At 42.7% G+C, this 21,052-nt stretch overlaps 1 pseudogene; it reads left to right on the forward strand.

Moving 5' to 3' along the window:
- The first annotated feature begins 2,112 nt into the window (after positions 1-2,112).
- Positions 2,113-15,715, forward strand: LOC102396922 (annotated as a pseudogene).
- Positions 15,716-21,052: the final 5,337 nt, after the last annotated feature.

Raw genomic sequence — 21,052 nt, forward strand, 5'->3', positions numbered from 1 at the left:
GTCAGAGACAGAAAACCAAATATCGTGTATTTACCAGTGGATTTTAAGCTTTATCCTATGTTCAGAGGTTTCACACCCATTTGTGACAGGTGTGTAGAGTTCTGAGAATCAGGAAAGGACTTTTCCCTCTTGGCAAAAAGAAAGGGACCCACAACAAAGTTTAGAATAATCTGCTGCAGGTGTGGAGCCACATGGAGAAGTTTGGAGGCAAGCAGACACACCTCTGCTGGAGCTCTCAGCCCATTCTAAGTAGGGTCCACCATTCGGCAAAGTAGGGACCCAAGTTTGTGATGTGCTTCAGGCTGTTTGGGGGCAACGATTCAGGTTGAAGATAGAGTAGTGGGATAAGGTAGTGGTTATGACACGTGCGAGGCTTCAGGACAAGTTTAATGGTTCTAATCCTGACTCAGCCACTTGCCAGTGGTGGGAGATTGAGCAGTTCTTGTAGCCGTTCTGAGTTTCAAGTTTCTTCATTTGCAAAACAGGGGTAACGGTGACTACTTAACAGAGTTGTTTAACTATTGCATAAGACAACTTGGGGAAGGTTCATGGATCCTGAGAGTGAATGCTTGCTGAATGAACTGGCACTGTGATTGTTATCATCAGTGAATATTCCCTCCTCACATGATAGGTTAAAGTGTGCTTTTCTTGCAGAAATAAGGAATTCACTGATGGCTCATCTAGGTATATAAGAAGTGTCTGGGATGAGATTGAAGAACTGAATAATCTGAGGGTTGATACGTCAACTGAAAGTCTGTTTTGAATGTTGCCATTAGGAAGGATGGTTGGATGGCATCACCGACTCCATGGACATGAGTTTGAGTGAACTCTGGGAGTTGGTGATGGACAGGGAGGCCTGGCGTGCTGTAGTCCATGGGGTCGCAAAGAGTCGGACATGACTGAGCAAATGAACTGAACTGAACTGATTACGAGGGAAGGTTTTCATATTTAGGAATGAAATTCCCCATCTCCCGAATCAGAAAGTGAAGCTGGACAAATTGAAACAAGAGGAAAACCTTATCCAGGGTTTTGTTCCAACATATGGATGCCTTGAATGGTATTCTGGAATATTAAATAGAAGGTATCTTAAGGGCTGCTTGAAGCACTTTACATCACTGAACTCTGTTTACGAAGAGTGGCTCCCTCCCTTGGGAGAGGAAGAAAATCTCTTTCATTTTGGCAAGAACTCCTGGGAGGTTCAGTTTGATCCAAATCTCCTCCCTCTCATGAACCTGTGGTGTAGGTACAATCAGCGCCAGGCCTGTTTTACAGAGTCTGAGGGGCCCAGTGACTTTGTTGGATTTGTAAACGCTGGAGCTGCATTTCTGTGGATACCACGAGCCTTCAAGGCCGTGGTGAAGATACAATAATGCCGTACAATGAAAAACTCAGCACATGACATTCTGCTATATCTAAAATGGATAACACCAAGGACCTACTGTATGGCACGGGGAACTCTGCTCAGTGTTATGTGGCAGCCTGATGGGAGAGAAGTTTTGGGGGAGAATGGATACATGTGTATATATATGTATGTGTGTGTATGGCTGAGTTCCTTTGCTGTCCACCTGAAAATATCACAACATTGTAAATCAGCTAAACTCCAATACAAAATAAAAAGTTAAAAACATAAAATCAATATATTAATAAAAAACAACCTAGCACCTGGAAGACACTCAGGAATTGATGGGATCTGATAGAATTGATTTATGACTCAACTCATCTTTTATGAAATGTCTTCAAGAAAGTGTTATATTTTGTAACCAAATATGCCAAATTTGTGTTTATCAGGGGCTTCCCTTGTGGCTCAGCTAATAAAGAATCAGCCTGCAATGTGGGAGACCTGGGTTCGATCCCTGGGTTGGGAAGATCCCCTGGAGAAGGGAAAGGCTACCCACTCCAGTATTCTGGCCTGCAGAATTCCATGGACTGTACAGTCCTTGGGGTCGCAAAGAGTCAGTTGGGAATGCAAGAAAAACAAGGCAACAGTGTCAAGGGGAACCTCAGCCAAACTAGTTTTCAGTGATCTTCCCATCCTTCTTCTCCTCACTGGGCAAGAACCTAGTGCCCTTAGGGTCTTTCTCTTCTAGGTCTGCCTATCATCTGAACTTACCAATGACTGGTGGAGGTGAACGAGTCCCTCATGATGTAAGGTGAGAATTAAAAAGACACCCACACTTTCATCCAAGAATTAGGACTTAGATGGCAAAATTCAAGCCTTCAGTCAAAAAAGAGAAGGAGAGTTTCAGAGGCTTGAGGTCTCGGCAGTGTTTCGAAAATCTACTACGTGTAGTCAGTCTGGCCCAATTCCAGCCCTTCCAAGTTGCTTTGCAGATTACTTATTCACAACTGGGGCCGTGTTCAAGGGTATAGCAATTCCTTCAGAAATTTTGTGTCTTCTTACTTTCCTTCCCAGTTGCAAGGACTCAGCATAGTTCCAGAGCCCGTTAATGGAGAAGTAAAGTAGAAACAAGATTGGGGATGAATTTGGGGGAAAACAGGCAGACTTGAGAGGCCCACGGGGAAAAACCGAAAGCCAAAGAACTCTTTCCTCATCTACAATAGGCGTGCACATCTCGGATGCACTTTGCAAAGTGTGCTCTGTAAGGTAAAGATTAACGCGTGCATGAAGACAGAAAATAAAAGGCGAATGACCGCACTTACCCCTTCTTGTTCTGCCTGTCATTCAGCTTATGCTTGTCTCCTGATCTGCTTTGGAAGGCATCAGATCTTGCTTCAGGACTTGCTTCCAGTCCTCAAAGTGCTAACAAGTTTGCAGAGCAAGCTTGAGGTTGGTTTGTTCACCAAAGGTAAAAATACCTGCTTGTTGCTTCTAATGTGTGTTTGTGGGCAGAAAAGGAGAGGGAAAAGATACAGAGGGAGAAGAGGGAGAGGACGTAATCTTTAAGAAGCTCTTCTGGTGTCAACTAATATCTGTACTTGGGCTCATTTGGGAAGTGTTTAAAAGTTGGGGTCAGGGGTGAATTGGAGAGAGGGTCTTTTCTTTCTCTTTGGAGACATTTTCTTATATTTGCCCTGGAGGGTCTTATATTTTTCAAAAGAGAAAGGAGTGCGTCACCCAGGTTTACAGATTTGTACTTAATTGATCTCTGGGGTGGTGTGGAGAACATATATTCACAGAAGTGTTCTGAAGACATTGCTTATTAAGCTCTATCTCTGTGGCAGCTCCTCTGATCCCCCAAGGCTAATCAAGATCTCTTCTTATTAAAAAAATCTCTATTGGTATTACTCGGTGAGCAGACGCAGGGTGGCTGCAGAACACAAAGGATAAGATAAACACCCTGCAGGAGGAAACTAGATTGCCGAACACCCGAGCTTAGTCTCTTCAGTCGTGTCTGACTCTTAGCGACCCGTGGACTGCCGCCCTGGCTCTTCTGTCCATGGGCTCTCCCGGCAAGAATGCTGGAGTGAGATGCCATTTCCTACCCCAGGAGGTCTTCTCGACACAGGGCTGGAACCCACCCCTGCCCGTGTCTCCTGCATTAGCAGGTGGAGTCTTTACCCCCGAGCCACCTGGTTATGGGCACTTTCATTTTATTTGCTAATCAACACATAATTTCCTAATGACTCATTTGAGCTTGTCTTATCTAGCTATTCCAAAGAGTGTGATATATTCACTTGTTTTCTGGAAGTAACATGTTCACATTATTCACAAATAATTAGTGTTCCTAATCTAATTAGTGTTAAATAATTAGTGTTCCTAATCTCAGAGTAATAAAAATTGACGGTGATAGCAAAAGTCATTGTTTATAAAAATCACTAGGCCAAGATTTTCTGAAAATGAAGAAGTCTCTTTAAAACTATGTCCAAATTAATTGTCATTTTAATTAAAACATACAGTTAGCTCATATTTAATGAAAGTATATAGTTACTTCAGGACAATAATAATATAGATTATCATGCATTTCTAATAAACTGGTATCAGAATATTATAGTTGGAGGCATTTCTTTGGAGACAAATGGGAATTTAAAAATCAAACTGATAATCTGTCCTATTTGAATAGTTCTTATATAATGGTTTTCGTATAGATTGTGCATCACATGATCCTCACACAAACATACAATGTTGACATGTTTGCATGCATCTCACAAATGAAGCATGAGCTCATGTGAGGTCAGTTGAAGGTCACAAGGCCACACAGATGAAAACAGGTGGGATTCAATCCTATGCCGTGTGATAACATTAGTCCTTTTTTAAAAAATCTATGATGCCCTATCTTTGAGATTGCTCTTCCATTGTGTCTTGATGCCTCTTTTTAAGAATTAAACCATATGATTTGTTTAAAATGGTACTGTGAATGTGAACTTGCAAATTGTCTGTTCTCAGTCACGTTATTCTTCTCAAAATGTATTTGTTTATTAATGTTACTCATCATTTACAATATGCCCGGGGAATCCTCCATCTGCCTGGTCTGATTTATTCACCAGAATTGAAGGACATGAAAGTTTTGAGCTCATGTACTTAAGGAGCTCATGGTAGAGTGCTTAGAGCTTGCTGGGCATATAGCATGTGTGTGTGTGTGTGTGTGTGTGTGTGTGTGTGTATGTGTGTGCTCAGTAGTGACCGACTCTTTGCGACCCCATGGGCTGTAGCCCACCAGGCTCCTCTGTCCATGGGGTTTCCTAGACAAGAACACTGGAGTGGAGTTCCATTTCCTTCTCCGGGGGATCTTCCACACTCAGGGATCGAACCCCCTCTCTTGCATCTCCTGAATCGGCAGGCAGGTTCTTTACCAGCTGAGCCACTGGTAAGTCAGAATGCTGGGTTCTCATGTGGATTTTAGGGCTTCCCCGATAGCTCAGCTGGTAAAGAATCCACCTGCAATGCAGGAGATCCTGGTTTGATCCCTGGGTTAGGAAGATCCCCTGGAGAAGGGAAAGGCTACCCACTCCAGTATTCTGGCTTGGAGAATTCCATGGACTGTATAGTCCATGGGGTCACAAAGAGTCGGACACGACTGAGCAGCTTTCACTTTCATGTGGATTTTAGTCCCTCACTGTTGTTCAGTTGCTCAGTCATGCCTGACTCTTTGCAACCCTGTGGACTGTAACCCACCAGGCTCTTCTGTCTGTGGGATTCTCCAGGCAAGAATACTGGAGTGGGTAACCATTTCCTTCTCCATTTAGTCCCTCAGTCACCTCTTAAAACTCCCTACAATTTAGGCACACTTCCACGAGGTGGCAGCAACATTCCATAGGCAGTGGTTCACTAACCTTTTTGGCACCAGGGACGGGTTTCAGGGAAGACAGTTTTGCCATGGAAGGGTGTGTGTGGGGGTGTTGGTTTCGGGATGATTATTCAAGCACATTGCATATATTGTGCACCTTATTTCTATCATTACATCGCCTCCACCTCAGATTGTCAGGCATTAGATTGGCAGGTTGGGGACCCCTGCCATTGGGGGTCTAAACTAGTTAGCATCTCTGAAAATAATGGTTTGTTAATTGACACTTTTGAATTGTGGTGCTGTAGAAGACTCTTGAGAGTCCCTTGGACTGCAAGGAGATCAAACCAGTCAATCCTAAAGGAAATCAGTCCTGAATATTCATTGGAAGGACTGATGTTGAAGCTGAAGCTCCAATACTTTGGCCACCTGATGCGAAGAGCTGACTCATTGGAAAAGATCCTGATGCTGGGGAAGATTGAGAGCAGGAGGAGAAGGGGATGACAGAGGATGAGATAGTTGGATGGTGTTACTGACTTAATGAACATGACTTTGAGAAACTCCAGGAGGTAGTGGACAGGGAAGCCTAGCATACTTTAGTCTATGGTATTGCAAAGAATCTGACAGGACTTAGCTACTGATCAACAACAGCAATATAGTTATCTCAGTTGTAACAATGTTGATTCAGCTCTTAAAGTCTTCTTCTTTAGCTCTTTTGTATATATGAAAGTGAAAGTGAAAGTTGATCAGTTGTGTCTGACTCTTTGCAACTCCATGGACTATACAGTCCATGGAATTCTCCAGGCCAGAATTTACATATATATATATAATGACTGAAAGTTTAAAATTTGTTTTAGAACCTATGCCGACCCAGGAATGGAACCAGGGTCTCTTGCACTGCAGGCGGATTCTTTACCATCTGAGCTATCAGGGAAGCCCTTAAATCTTTTTTGGGCTTTTTAAAAATTAATTTTTGTTGGAGTATAGTTGCTTTGCAATGTTATGTTAGTTTCTACCATACAGTAAAGTGAATCTATATATGTATACTTATGTAGATTCTTTTTTTATTTCCTTTTCATTTAGGTCAACACAGAGCATTGAGTAGTTGCATATATAATTTAAAGACCTCCCAAACCTCTAAATGTCCTTTACTATTGTACCTTACCTTTGGCTGGAGCGGGAAATGGCAACCCAGTCCAGTATTCTTGCCTGGAAAATCTCATGGACAGAGAAGCCTGGCAGCCCCAGCCCACGGGGTCACAAAGAGTAGGACACGACTGAGACATTAACACAACATTATCTTTGGAATGCCCAGTGAAAAGACTTTGAATCTATGTATTAAGTTTAATGTTTTTACTTTTTGCCAGTGGAAGAAATACCTACTGAGATAACTTTTAAACTCCAATTTGAGAATCAAGATTGTATTTACCTCCAAGCACCTCTGGGTTTTGCTTTGAAACACTTAAAGTGTCCTGTAAAAATAAGCATAATAAAATGTTAAACAAACATGAAAGCAAATCCTATTTTAGGAGGAGCTGCCAGCAAACAAACTCTGAGAGGCATAGAATCTTGGTGAGTTAAATTTTTGGTTGAATTACAAAGAAATATTTCCTAAATATTTGTAATTCTATGTGGAGTTTCCTTGCTTTTTTGTGTTTTCATACTTTCTAATGTTTGCTTAAACTGCATTAAATTCTTTAATTTAACCATATTTGAAATATTTTATTTTAAAGTAAGGATACGGAGAGTTTATGGTTATATCTGCTTCCCTGATAGCTCAGTTGGTAAAGAATCCACCTGCAATACAGGAGACCCCAGTTCTATTCCTGGGTTGGGAAGATCTCCTGGAGAAGGGATAGGCTACCCACTCCAGTATTCTTGCCTGGAAAATCCCATGGATGGAGGAGCCTGGTGGGCTACAGTCCATGGGGCTGCAAAGAGTCAGGCATGATTGAGCGACTTCACTTCACTCAAAGGGCTTCCCAGGTGTCACTAGAGGTAATGAATCTGCCTGCCAGTGCAGAAGACAAGAGATGCAGGTTCGATCCCTGGGTTGGGACGATCCCCTGGAATAGGAAATGGCATCCCACTCCACTATTCTTGCCTGGAGAACCCCATGGACAGAGGAGTCTAGTGGGCTACAGTCCACAGGGCCACAAAGAGTCGGACATGACTGAACACAGTCCTATATAGAAAGTTTCAAAAAAAAATCAGTTTCTCAAAATTTCAGCCTTTTGGAGCCTGAGGAATTCTTGGAGAGGGAGCCCAATTTCATCAGGCTCAGCAGGGGTGAAGGGGAGGGGTTAACGGACTCACCCAAAGCAACACATCCAGGTTGTATCAATGTTGGGAGCAGCACCTAACATATGAAAGGGTCAAGGAGCTGTTTTCATCAGGATGAAAATGAGTCACAGCAAAAATCAGATGGAAAGGGAAGAGCTCTTGGCTGTGACCCTAGAGACAGGGTTGGATTCCCTTGTGGCTTAAGGGTAAAGCGTCTGCCTACAATGCTGGAGACCTGGGTTCAATCCCTGGGTCAGGAAGATCTCCTGGAGAAGGCAATGGCACCCCACTCCAGTACTCTAGCCTGGAAAATCCCATGGATGGAGGAGCCTGGTGGGCTACAGTCCATGGGGTCCCAAAGAGTGGGACACGTTTGAGCACCTTCACTTTCAGTTAACATTTATTGAGTGATTTTTTTTCATTAGCTCTGTGCTAAGATGTGCTTATTCATATCTCATTTCAGGATCCCACCAATCTATTTGAGGTAGGTATTATTACACTAGTTTTACAAGTGAGGAAACTGATATTTAAGAGATTAAAACTTTTGTTAAATGTGGACTTGTGGGCACGGTGGGGGAAGGAGATGATGGGGCAAATTAAGAGAGTAGCATGGACATATCCACTACCATATGTCACAGAGACAGCTAGTGGGGAGCTGCTGTTCAGCACAGGGGGCCCACCTGGATGCTCTGTGATGACCTAGGGGGGTTGGGAGGCTCAAGAGAGAGGGGATATGTGTGTACATGTAGCTGATTCATGTTGTCGTACAGCAGAAACTAACACAACATCATAAAGCAATTATACTCCAATTAAAAAAAATTGTGGATGGAATGGTAAGATATCTGGTGTTTGATTCAAAATAATCCATCAGGAAAGGGCTGTCAGAGGATAAACATGAAACAAGATATTGCTAACCAAGGGGTACCCAGAGGTTAATTATATTAATCTCTTTATCAGTGTATGTGTTTGGAACTTTCCATTATAGATAATTTTTTGTGAAGGAAAAAATAAACACCGCTTGGAAAAAAATTAAACACTTGTCGCATGTCTGTACGAATAAAATGGCAGAGCCAGAACTGGAACCCCCCTCTCCTAGTTAGGAGTTCGGTTTTAGGCACTGTATTTTAGCACAAGCCTCCGTCTGTGTGCGGTTTCCTGCTAATGAAGGGTCTCTTGACGTGGAAGGCTGCCCACCAACACAGCACGAGGTCTCCTTGGACCAGGGTCAGGGAAGCTCAAGGAGAACAAGGAGAGGGACTGCGTGTGAGGCTCTGGCGGCCGGTGGTTGGCCCCGTTCCCCACCACCCCCAGAGAACAATCAGTGCTCAGGAATGTTTAGCTCTGATGACTGCTGGGTTTTTACCTTTGGAGCCAGGAGTGAGTGACAAAGCAGCATGTGGGGGCCGAGTGCGGCTCCCCCTCTCCATCAACGTAATGGCACATCAAGGGCCACTGGAAGACCTGATACTCAAGGAAGGGATTCCAGAAGCAGGTGCTACTGTTTGCCTGAGGCCAAAGTATAAAAGAACGGACTAGACCAGAGGCCAGAGGTAGAGCCGATGAAACAGACATAGAGCATTGGGGAATGCAGATGGACTGAAATGTGTAAAAGATGTTATTGGAGCAAAGCGACCAATAATCCTTCTCCTTTGGCTTCAGAATTCAGGACACTTCTGCCTGATGTAACTCAGTAAGTTTAGCTCCCTTCCTCCCGCCTCACTCTTCCAACAAATGACAATTATAAATTTAAGCACTTCCCACATTCTATCTGTCTAAGGGGCAGACTAAATCTATCCATCTCCAGTTAATATAAATCAAGTCCTTAGAACAGTGCCTGGTACTCAGTAAGCCCTAATAAGTGTCTGTGATTCTATTTTATATCACGTGCTATGTGTCAGTCACGCAGTCGTGTCTAACTCTTGTGACCCACGGACTGTAGCCCACCAGGCTCTTCTGATGACGTTTCCCAGGCAAGAATACTGGAGTGAGGTGCCATTTCCTCCTCTGGGGGATCTTCCCAATCCCGGGATCAAACCTCAGTCTCTTGCGCCTCTTGCATTGCTAGGCGGATTCCTTACCACTGTACCACGCGGGAATCCCCAGTTACATATTATATTACTATTATTGAGCACTTATTATAAAACAAACACTCTGCTAAACTCCATGAATAAACAGTGAAGAAAATTCATCCATTAAACAAATATTTACTGAGCCTATGTCCCAGACACTGTTCCAGGACTCAGGATAGGTAAATACACAGAACAAATACAACTCTTTGCCTGCCTTTGAGTAGCTTAAGTTCTGGTAGGGAAGATTTCATTAAGATAAGAAACACCAAACTCATCTAATTTCCTCTTTGATAGGATGAATAGATCAATATTATAGTGAAGAATTGTCGGCTGTTTTTTTTTTTTTTTAATTAGCATCCCAGATCTTTCTTTAATAAAAGAATGTATATTTATTATTAGCCTAGGATTTTGTGAAACCGTTAGTGACTCAGTCGTGTCCAACTCTTTGTGACTGTGGCCAGCCAGGTTCCTCCATCCATGGGATTCTCCAGGCAAGAATATTGGAGTGGGTAGCCATCCCCTTCTCCAGGGGCTCTTCCTAACCCAGGAATTGAACCTGGGTCTCCTGCATTGCAGGCAGATTCTTCACCATCTGAGCCACCAGGGAAGTCAATAGGACTTTGTATATACACTGTAATTGTAAATATGATAATCCTATACACTATATATAAATATGAAAGTCCTATACACCATAGGACTTTGTAAATACATCGCAATTGTAAATATGAAAATCAGCTTCAACGCATTTATTGAACTAATGTCTTTAAAGAAAGGGACTTAATAATCATAATAAGAACAAACTATAGTGAAAGGTGCATAGGGTCCATAGGATGGAAGTCTAGTGTTCAGAGCATAAGTTGGCCCCAATCACTCTTCTGTGGTGAAATCAGACCCAGTTGCAAGACTATCTGGATCACAGTTAGTCTTCTTGGTTTTGACTGTTCATTCAGTGGATAATTGTGGGGAGATTTAAAATTTTTAGAAAATACAAAGCTAGGAATAGTACTTCCTTATTTTTAACAACATGATAGGGATATGTTTAACAGACAAAAACTGCATACAGTTAAAGTGTACAGGTGATGGACAGGGAGGCCTGGCGTGCTGCAATTCATGGGGTCGCAAAGAGTCGGACACGACTGAGCGACTGAACTGAACTGAAAGTGTACACCTTGATGTTTATACACATATATATGCATACACTATAAAAAGATCAACTCAATCAAGTTAAATAACTTATCTATCGTCTCTACATAGTTACCCGTGTGTGTTTGTGTGTCTGTGTGACTGTTTAGTGTGAGAAGATTTAATTTAAGATCTATCCTCTTAGTAAACTCTGGGAGGTGGTGATGGACAGGGAGGCCTTCCATGCTGCAGTCCACGGGGTTGCAAAGAGTCGGACACGACTGAGCGACTGAACTGAACTGATCCCCTTGGAAAGCTTTCAAGTATACAATAACGTTACCTATGGCCACCATGCTGTTCATTAGACCTCCACAACTTATCCTGTACGAGTGAAACCTTGTACCCTGTGACCTGCATCTCGCTCTTCCTTCCATCCCATCCCAGCCCATGGCCACAATCGGTCTATTCTTTACTTGTATGAATTTGACTTTTTAAGATTCCACATGTAAGTGGGATCACGCAGACTTTGACTGTCTGTATTGGCTTATTTCATTTTGCAAAGTGTCCTTCATGTTTGTCTACATTGTTACAAACGACGAGATTTTCCCTTCGTTTTTCAGGCTGAACAGTATTCCGTTATCTGTCTTAAATTTTCTTTGTGCATTCATCTGTCAATGGATGTTTAGGTTGTCTCCGTATCTTGACTATTGTGAATAATGCTGCAGTGAACATGGAATCACATCTCTGCAAGGGACTGACTTCATTTCCTTTGGAGATATAGCCAGAAGTGGAATTGCTGGGTCATGCAGTAGTTCTGTTTTTATTTTTGCAGGAACCTCCATACTGCTTTCCACAGAGGCTGAACTCATTTACATTTTCGCCAGTAGTGTGCAGAGGTTCCCTTTTCTCTGCCTCCTCACCAACACCTGTTAATAATAACCATCCTAAAAGGTGGAAGGTGATATGTCATTGTGGTTTTGATTTCCATTTCCTTGACAGTTAGTGATGTTGAGAATCTATTCATGTAAAACAGTTTTTAATATGATGAATGATGAACACAATCATTGTTCAATCTGGTTGCAATGGTTGCAAACATGCCTGGGCAATCAAATTCCATAAAGTAATAAAATACATCAACTTTAATTCTACCATCAAGTCTCCCCCAGGACACTTCTGCCTTTTTACATCCATTTATATTTCTTCATTTTGATGCTATTATCAGTGCTAGCCTGTATTTCTTAATGCAGAGTGTTTATGGGCTTACCTCATGTTTCAAAAATGATAATTTGGTCTGGCCTGATGACATCCAAATTTCCCCTTCAGTTCAGTTCAGTTCAGTCACTCAGTCATGCCCGACTCTTTGCAACCCCATGAACTGCAGCACACCAGGCCTCCCTGTCCATCACCAACTCCTGGAGTTCACTCAAACTCATGTCCATTGAGTCGGTGATGTCATCCAGCCATCTCATCCTCTGTCGCCCCCTTCTCCTCCTGCCCCCAATCCCTCCCAGCATCAGAGTCTTTTCCAATGAGTCAACTCTTCACATGAGGTGGCCAAAGTATTGGCATTTCAGCTTCAGCATCAGTCCTTCCAAAGAACACCCAGGACTGATCTCCTTTAGAATGGACTGGTTGGATCTCCTTGCAGTCCTAAGGACTCTCAAGAGTCTTCTCCAACACCACAGTTCAAAAGCATCAATTCTTTGGCACTCAGCTTTCTTCACAGTCCAACTCTCACATCCATACATGACCACAGGAAAAACCATAGCCTTGACTAGATGGACCTTTATTGGCAAAGTAATGTCTCTGCTTCTAATATGCTATCTAGGTTGATCATAACTTTCCTTCCAAGGAGTAAGCATCTTTTAATTTCATGGCTGCAGTCACCATCTGCAGTGATTTTGGAGCCCCCCTAAATAAAGTCTGACACTGTTTCCACTGTTTCTCTATCTACTTGCCATGAAGTGATGGGACCAGATACCATGATCTTACTTTTCTGAATGTTGAGCTTTAAGCCAACTTTTTCACTCTCCTCTTTCACTTTCATCAAGAGGCTTTTTAGTTCCTCTTCACTTTCTGCCATAAGGGTGGTGTCATCTGCATATCTGAGGTTATTGATACTTCTCCCGGCAATCTTGATTCCAGCTTGTGCTTCTTCCAGCTCAGTGTTTCTCATGATGTACTCTACATATAAGTTAAATAAGCAGGATGACAATATACAGGCTCGACGTACTCCTTTTCCTATTTGGAACCAGTCTGTTGTTCCATGGCCAGTTCTAACTGTTGCTTCCTGACCTGCATACCAGTTTCTCAAGAGGCAGGTCAGGTGGTCTGGTATTCCCATCTCTTTCAGAATATTCCACAGTTTATTGTGATCCACACAGTCAAAGGCTTTGGCATAGTCAAGAAAGTAGAAATAGATGTTTTCCTGGAACTCTCTTCCTTTTTCGATGATCCAGTGGATGTTGGCAACTTGATCTCTGGTTCCTCTGCCTTTCCTAAAACCAGGTTGAACACAGGAAGTTCACGGTTCACATATTGCTGAAGCCTGGCTTGGAGAATTTTGAGCATTACTTTACTAGCATGTGAGATGAGTGTAATTGTGTGGTAGTTTGAGCATTCTTTGGCATTGCCTTTGTTTGGGAAATTTCCCCTTGCCTCTCCTAAATATTATCCTCAAATATACAATGAATCATTCTCAACTTCTCTTGGTCAGGAAGTACTGGTTTCTGCTTTTCCACGACCACCATGACTTGGCCAATTTCAGTCAACTTTGCTGTTGCTTCCTTCTAGTCCAAACTTTGAAAATTTTATGATTTTATGCAGTGATTTGTATAAAAACTTACTATAGGGGCTCCCTTGGTGGTCCAGTGGCTAAGACTCCACACTCGCTGAGCAGGGAGCCTGGGTCTGAGTCCTGGTGGGGGAACTGGGTCCTACATGCTGCACCTGAAGGTCCCACATGCCACGACTGAGACCCGGGGCAGCCAAATAAATATATATATTTAGAAAACCTATATATTTAGAAAAAATGTCTAGTTCTAAGCATGCATTTACTGATACTGCACATATATGTGTTTGTATATATAAATCCCTTTTCCCTTTAATTTTGCTACCTAAAAGAATGGATTGTTTTCATTATGGGTTGAATCTCCTCCCTCAACACGGAACATGCAAAATATTGTAACCAGTTGTATTTACTTCCTTTTTTGGATTCTTATACTAAATATACATAAAATAGAAGAAATTCCTAACTTTATTGTTAATTTGGGTTGATATTTTCAAGTCAGAAAGTCTAAAAAAGCCATAAGAAACCCAAACCTAAAGGAGCCCTGAGACTCAAACTTTCATTTTTCAACTGAGAAAATGAGGAAACAAAGAGATTAAATGACTTTCCCACCGTCTCCAGGGAGTTGGGAATAGAGTTGTGAACAAAATTCACATTTCTGACTCCCAGTCTCTCTCTCCTCTTTTAGACCGCTTCTCTTCTTGTCAGCAAAGTATAGAGCACGCAGATTTTAAATAGTATGAAGAGATTATCATAGGCTGACTTGCTCCGAGAAGACTTTGCCTAGCAGGTGGCTAAACCTGGTATCAGCTGTATGATATTATAGGAAATATCCACTTGTAACAAAGTCTAACAGATCACAGGATTGCTTCCCGCCTTTATTCAGGAAGCAGGTCTGCGGCTGCAGGAAGGAACAGCACCATTGTGACAGAATTCATCCTCCTGGGATTTTCAGGGCAGCCTGAAATGAAGCTTTTCCTTTTTGCGTTATTTCTGGGCATTTACCTCCTGACCCTCGCCTGGAACCCGAGCCTCATGGCCCTCGTCAGGATGGCCTCCACCTGCACACGCCCGTGTCCGTCTTCCCCAGTAACCTGTCCTTCCTGGGTGTCTGCTACCTGTCCTCCACAGCCGCCAAGACGCTCTCGGACATCATCCCAGAGCGGAAAACCGTCTCCTCGGTGGGCTGTGCCGTGCAGTGCTTTGTCTTCTGCGGGCTGGGGCTGGCTGCGTGCTTCCTGTTGGCGGCCATGGCACCTGATCGCGGTGCTGCGATCTGCAGCCCGCTGCCCTACACGGTCCTCGTATCTCACACCCTTTGTTTAAAGAAGGCGGCCGGAGCCTACATGGGTGGGTTCCTCAGTTCTTTGATTGACACCTGATCTATCTATCAGCACGATTTCTGCGGGCCCAACGTGATCAACCACCTCTTCTGTGACCTTCCTCCAGTCCTGGTTCTGTCCTGCTGATACTTTCGCTAGCCGGGTGGTGACCTTCCTCGTGGGTGTGGGCGTTGTGGTGCTGTCTGTCCTTGTGATCCTCATCTCTGATGGTTGCATGGCTGCTGCCGTCCTATCAGGTCAGCTAGAGGGACGACCAAGGCCTTCAGCACCTGTGCCTCTCATCTGACTGCTGGGACCCTCTTCTATGGTTCTGGTCTCTTCATGTACATGCGACCTAGTTCCAGCTACTCCCTGGACCAGGACAAGGTGGTGTCCATAGTCTCTGCTCTGGTGATTCCTATGATAAACCCCATCATCTACAGTCTTAGGAACAGGGACATTAAAAATGCCATGAGGAAAGCTGTGCAAAGGGACTATGTAATTTCTCATGGGCATTGCTTTTTCTGACCCTAATATAATGTTTGCAATGAAGCTGTGAGCTGGGTCACTTGTTCAGACTCATGTTGTTTTGGACTAGTTGATCTGCATAATTTGTGCTGACCAGGCCTTTTTTTTTTTTCAATATCTCTCTAACCAGTTTCCTATTGCTTATTGGGAAAAAGTTTGGCCATTACTTGTTTCTAGAATGAATAACATTGCATAGATTGAGATTAGCAGAAAACTTCACCATGAGGAAGGCCGATCAACTTGGAGTATCAAAATACGAGTTTGTGTCCGTAGGTGGAAGACATTGAAAAAAATGTTAGTCCAGTATTTAAGGTGGAGATTCTTCAGGTAGGTCCGGAACATAGCATTGTGACCTGAGGAGGGGGATTGTCGTTGTTTACTTTCTAGGACATGTTGGACTCTTTTGTGACCCCATGGACTGTAGCCCACCAGGCTCCTCTATCCACGGGGATTCTCCAGGCAAGAATACTGGAGTGGGTTGCCATGCCCTCCTCCAGGGATCTTCCCAACCGAGGGATCAAACCCAGGTCTCTTGCATTGCAGGCAGATTCTTTACTGACTAAGCCACCAGGGAAGCCCAAGAATACTGGCATGGGTAGTCTATCCCTTCTCCAGGGGATCTTCCCAACCCAGGAATCGAACATGATTCTCCTTCAGTGCAGGCAGATTCTTTACCAGCTGAGTTACCAGGGAAGCACTATACAGTTGCTAGGTGTTCTTAAATCATGAAACCTATGGTTATTAATCTAAATATGCCATCTTTATATTTGTGGCCTTATGCAAGTTACTTACAAGCTCTATTTTTCTCATGTGTAAAATGGGAATAGTAACTGTATCTACCTCATTGAATTGATGCAACAATTAAGTGAGAATGTATATGAGAAGGGCTTAGCCAAGTGCCTGGTACATGCTTGTCTTGTTGTTCATTAGTCCCTGAGTTGTGTCCAGCTTTTCTGACCTCTTGGACTGTAGCCCACCAGGCTCTTCTGTCCATGGGATTTCCCAGGCAAGAATACTGGAGTGAGCTGCCATTTCCTTCTCCAGGGGATCTTCCCAAGCCAGGAATTGAACATGCATCTCCTGCATTGGCAGGTGGATTCTTTATCGCTGAGCCACCAGGGAAGCCCGTGCCTGGTATATAATAATATTTAACAAATGTTAGCTCCTATTGTCAGCCATTTAGTCAATATTATTAGTCAGTTTTGAACACAGCAGAAGAAATTCAGGTTAATGTGTTAAAAAGAGACAAAGTACATAGCTTTATAATGTCTACTCAAATTGGGCCATAATAGTCTCAGTAAAAGGCATGCCTATAATTTCTCACCTTTGCCACTTCTTTTGCATATTAGGAAGCAGTTCTTTGGGAAGAAGAAAGAACTTAAGCTCATAGCACTGCCCACGTGTGGAAATCCTATCACTGTGCTAATTTTTTAAAATTAATTTTGATTGAAGTCTAGTTGCTTCACAATGTTGTGATAGTTTCTATTGTATATTAAAATGAATCAGCCACGTGGCTACATATATCCCTTCCCTTTTGGACTTCCTTCCCATTCAGGTCACCACAGTGCATTAATAGAGGTCCTTCTGCTATATACACAGTCAGTTATCTATCTTATACATGGTATCAATTTGTTGTTGTTCAGTCGCTAAGTTATTCAATTGCAACCCCATGGACTGCAGCACACCAGGCTCCTCTGTCCTCCACTGTCTCCCTGAGTTTACTCAAACTCATGTCCCTTGAGTCGGTGATGCTATCTAACCATCTCATCCTCTACTGCCCCCGTCTCCTTTAACCTTCCATCTTTCCCAGCATCAGGGTCTTTTCCAATGAGTTGGCTGTCTGCATCAGGTGGCCAAAGTATTGGAGCTTCAGCTTCAGTGTCAGTCCTTCTAATGAATACTCAGGACTGATTTTCTTTAGGACTCTCAAGTGTTTTCTCCAGCACCACAATTCAAAAACATCAATTTTTCAGTGCTCAACCTTCTTTATGGTCCAACTCTCACATCTGCCCATGACTGCTGGAAAACCATAGCTTTGACTAGACAGAGCTTTGTCGCCAAAGTGATGTCTCTACTTTTTAATATGCTGTCTAGTCTTGTCATAGCTCTGTGCTAATTCTATCTGCTCCCTGGACACCTTGTCTTTTCCTTGTGGCCGTTTCCCTCCGCCTTTCTTTATATGTGCTCCATTTCACCAATTCTCCTACTGCCGGAGTCAGGATGCAAGCCTCATGATTTGGATTTATGTGGAGCTGCCACTGGTCTATTATTATTTCTATTTTTTTTCCTGAACAAAGATTCTGACTATAAGATCTTTATAAAAATTTCTTTTGTTTGGCCATATATATATATTTGCTAGTAATGGAAATTTTCTTTTTTCATTGAGAAGATAGATGTTTCTTCAGTTGATCCAACTACCCAGGAGAAAGTAATGCTCATTCATTAGTAATAATGAAATCTAGGGACTTCCCTGGTGCTCCAGAGGTTAAACTCCATGCTTCCACTGCAGGGGATGTGGGTTTGATCCCTGCTTGGGGAACTAAGATCCTGCATGCCATATGGCATGACCAAAAAAAAAAAATCTAGTTCTTAAGACAGGAATTGGCACAAATTTTGAATAAAGCAAAAATGGTCTGGTAAGTAAGCCACATGTTAAATGAAACTTCCCAAAGTAGTGCATTCATTATGGAGTCTATATGCAGATATACATCAAACAGAATATTTTTGGCTCTAAGAGAATCAGGCGTTTTATAGCTATTTGAAATAGGACGAGGTACATCTGACTCCAGGGAGCAGCTAGCCAGATGGAGATAAATCTACTTTACTAAAATTACCGCAATCCAGGGTGTGGTGCTCCTTTCGCAACAACCCAAAATCTTTTCCAGATGGCCTGAAGTTAACCAAGTTCAGAAGAGCTGCCTGCATAAGCTGGAAGACCATTTTTAGTTTTCAGGGAAGAGCAAAGCCGCCAAGCTTGTTCTTGGGACAGTGGCACCATTCTTCGTCTTGTTAAAGAAACCACATGAAAAGGCAAATTACAATTGAAAGTCTATTTGGAGAGAAAGGAATCAAAGCCAAGTGGATAATGTTTATCAACAGCAGGTACTGGGTCCAAGCAGGCTGAGACCCTGGGTTAGAGTACTACCAGTTTTCCTCCCCAAACATTCATTTTCCTCTCTTCTAAGTGACCATCTTCCCTTTTAATCAAAATATTATTTACAGATTCATTAACTAACAGGTTTTCTTTCTTTTGGCCCAAGAAATGTTTTGTCTCTAAAATGTTTCCTTCACACATTTTAGTTACCTATCGTGATCTTACTTTGTGCTTTGATTTTTAGCATTTCCAGAAATCTGATTACTGTCCGTGTGTATCACCTACATTTCTCTAATTTTTGGTAGGTATATATAATCACACACAGATACACACATGCACACATGCACACATACACACACACTGACTCTCAAATTAGTGACTGATGCATTAAATGAGCTCTGATGAGATTTTAAATATTTTTCCCTTAAAGATCACTTGTCTCATGTTTCTGGCCTTAAACCTAGGCAAACCTAGAGCCTGCTTATTCTGTGATGACCCACATGAATAAGATCATATTTGCATTCCCCTTCCTGTGTCCAGATAGCTGATTTGAATCTTCCTGATGGGGCTTCCCAGATGGCGCTAGTGTTAAAGACCTCACGTGCAATACAGGAGACACAAGAAACACAGATTTGACCCCTGGGTTGGGAAGATCCCCCTGGAGGAGCATATGACAACCCACTCTAGTATTCTTGTCTGGAGAATCCCATGGACAAAGGAGCTTGGTAGACTACAGTCCAAGGGATCGCAAAAGAGTTGGACACAACTGAAGCGACTTAGCACGACCTACAGTTGAACAGGAACAGTCTGAGTCTTACATGGAAGGAGATAAACCATGTATCTGAGAATTCTTCCATCATTTTGACATACAGCTACTTTCCCTGAATTCTTATTGTGTCTCCTTGTCCCTAACATCTTCCAAATAACTGGGAAAGAAAAGCCAACTGGTCAGGTAATATCTGACCTTTGCTGCTTTTTCCCATCCTTGCTCTTCTTGCTTCCTTCCCCCTTTCTAATGCTGGCCAAGATCTCCTATGTGCAATACTGCTTATGGGTCTGACCAGGAATGAGATAGCCCTCTTTTCCACAAGTTAAAAAGTAGCCATGGCAGGCTCTTATAGCCGTGGCTTGGCACTTTTAGAAACTGGACGTGGCAGGATCTTGCATCAGTGTTGCCAGACTAGATGGCTGGCACCATCTGGTTGGAAGACAGACAAACCACACTCTTTGGAGGGACCACACTCTAGAAATAAACAGGCCCCTGGAACCCAGGGAGCCCTCAAGGAAGAGCAGAGGTTTCCTCTCTCTCAAAATAAAGTTTTCTGAAATAGAATCACGACATCAGACTGGACTTTAGTGTCAAGATAAATAGAAAACCCACTATGTCTAAAGCATCACACTGATATTGTATGGTATATTCTTGTTACTACAATAAAACCTCCTTCTTTTGCAAAGGGAGATTAGGTTGTTTTCATCTTGCATGCATGTGTGCATGCTAAGTTGCATCAGTCATGTCTGACTCTTTGCAACCCTATGGATTGTAGCCTGTCAGGCTCCTCTGTGCATGAGGATTCTCCAGGCAAGAATACTGGAGTGGGCTGCCATGTGCTTCTCCGGGGGTCTCCCTCACCCAGGGATCGAACTTGCATCTCTTACGTCTCCTGCATTGTCAGGTGGGTTCTTTTTATCACTAGTGCCACCTGGGAAGCCCTGTCTTCATCTTAAGAAACCCTTAAGGAACAAAATTGATCAGTATAGCTCAGAGGGAGTAAGACCTTATATCAGACCCAATAAAACTCATAGTTCATTTTCTAACAACTAGAAGTTAAAGAAATAGCTTGGCAGGGATCATCTCACTCTTGGGCTTGACCCCCAATTATAAGATACAACTGGGATAAGACTCATTCTGGGACTAAGATGCAGCTGAGGTGTCCTTGAACCTAATCAACAAGAGGTGGGTTCTGAGAAGTCCTTCATCTCAGCACACCTGCCAGTCCAATCTTTCCTTCACTTATTTCGTGTATTCTCTAACACACCCTGCTTATAATTTGCTGTGTTATCGGCACTGTTTCTCTGGGTGACACCTTTTGCAGTCCCTCTTATTACCAGAAGGCAAAGCAAATATTCCTTCTCTGTTTAACACTTTTGGTGTCCACGGCTTATGTATCTCGGAAGGTTCTGGAATTGTTTTTCGTGCATGTTTTTCATGCATACCATCCCTGGTAGTTTTTCAACAGAAGGTCATATGTGAGACTTTCCTGTGTTAGCCAGTTAAACATCTTTGATGGAAACTCTAGCACTCTATGTTAATTTTATTTAACAATTACAATTAGGTGTAACTCACCATGAAGGAAAAAAAAATATTTGTTAGTTTGAGGGGAAAATAACCTTTTTTATTCTCAGCTGTCATTGCTGGAGTGGAATTGATTCCAACTATGGGTTTCAGGGTTGAACCCTGACCAGTTCAAGATAATTAGAAAATATCTGAAATGCAAATCAAAACCACATGAAATACCATCTCACACAAGTCAGAATGGCCATCATCAAAAGTCTATAAATAATAAATGTTGGAGAGGGTGTGGAGAAAAAGGAACCTTCCTACACTGTTGGTGGGAATGTAAATTGGTGCAGCCGCTATGGAAAATAGTATGGGATTTCCTTGG

The sequence above is a fragment of the Bubalus bubalis genome, chromosome 16 (assembly GCF_019923935.1).
Source record: "Bubalus bubalis isolate 160015118507 breed Murrah chromosome 16, NDDB_SH_1, whole genome shotgun sequence".
Classification (NCBI taxonomy): domain Eukaryota; kingdom Metazoa; phylum Chordata; class Mammalia; order Artiodactyla; family Bovidae; genus Bubalus; species Bubalus bubalis.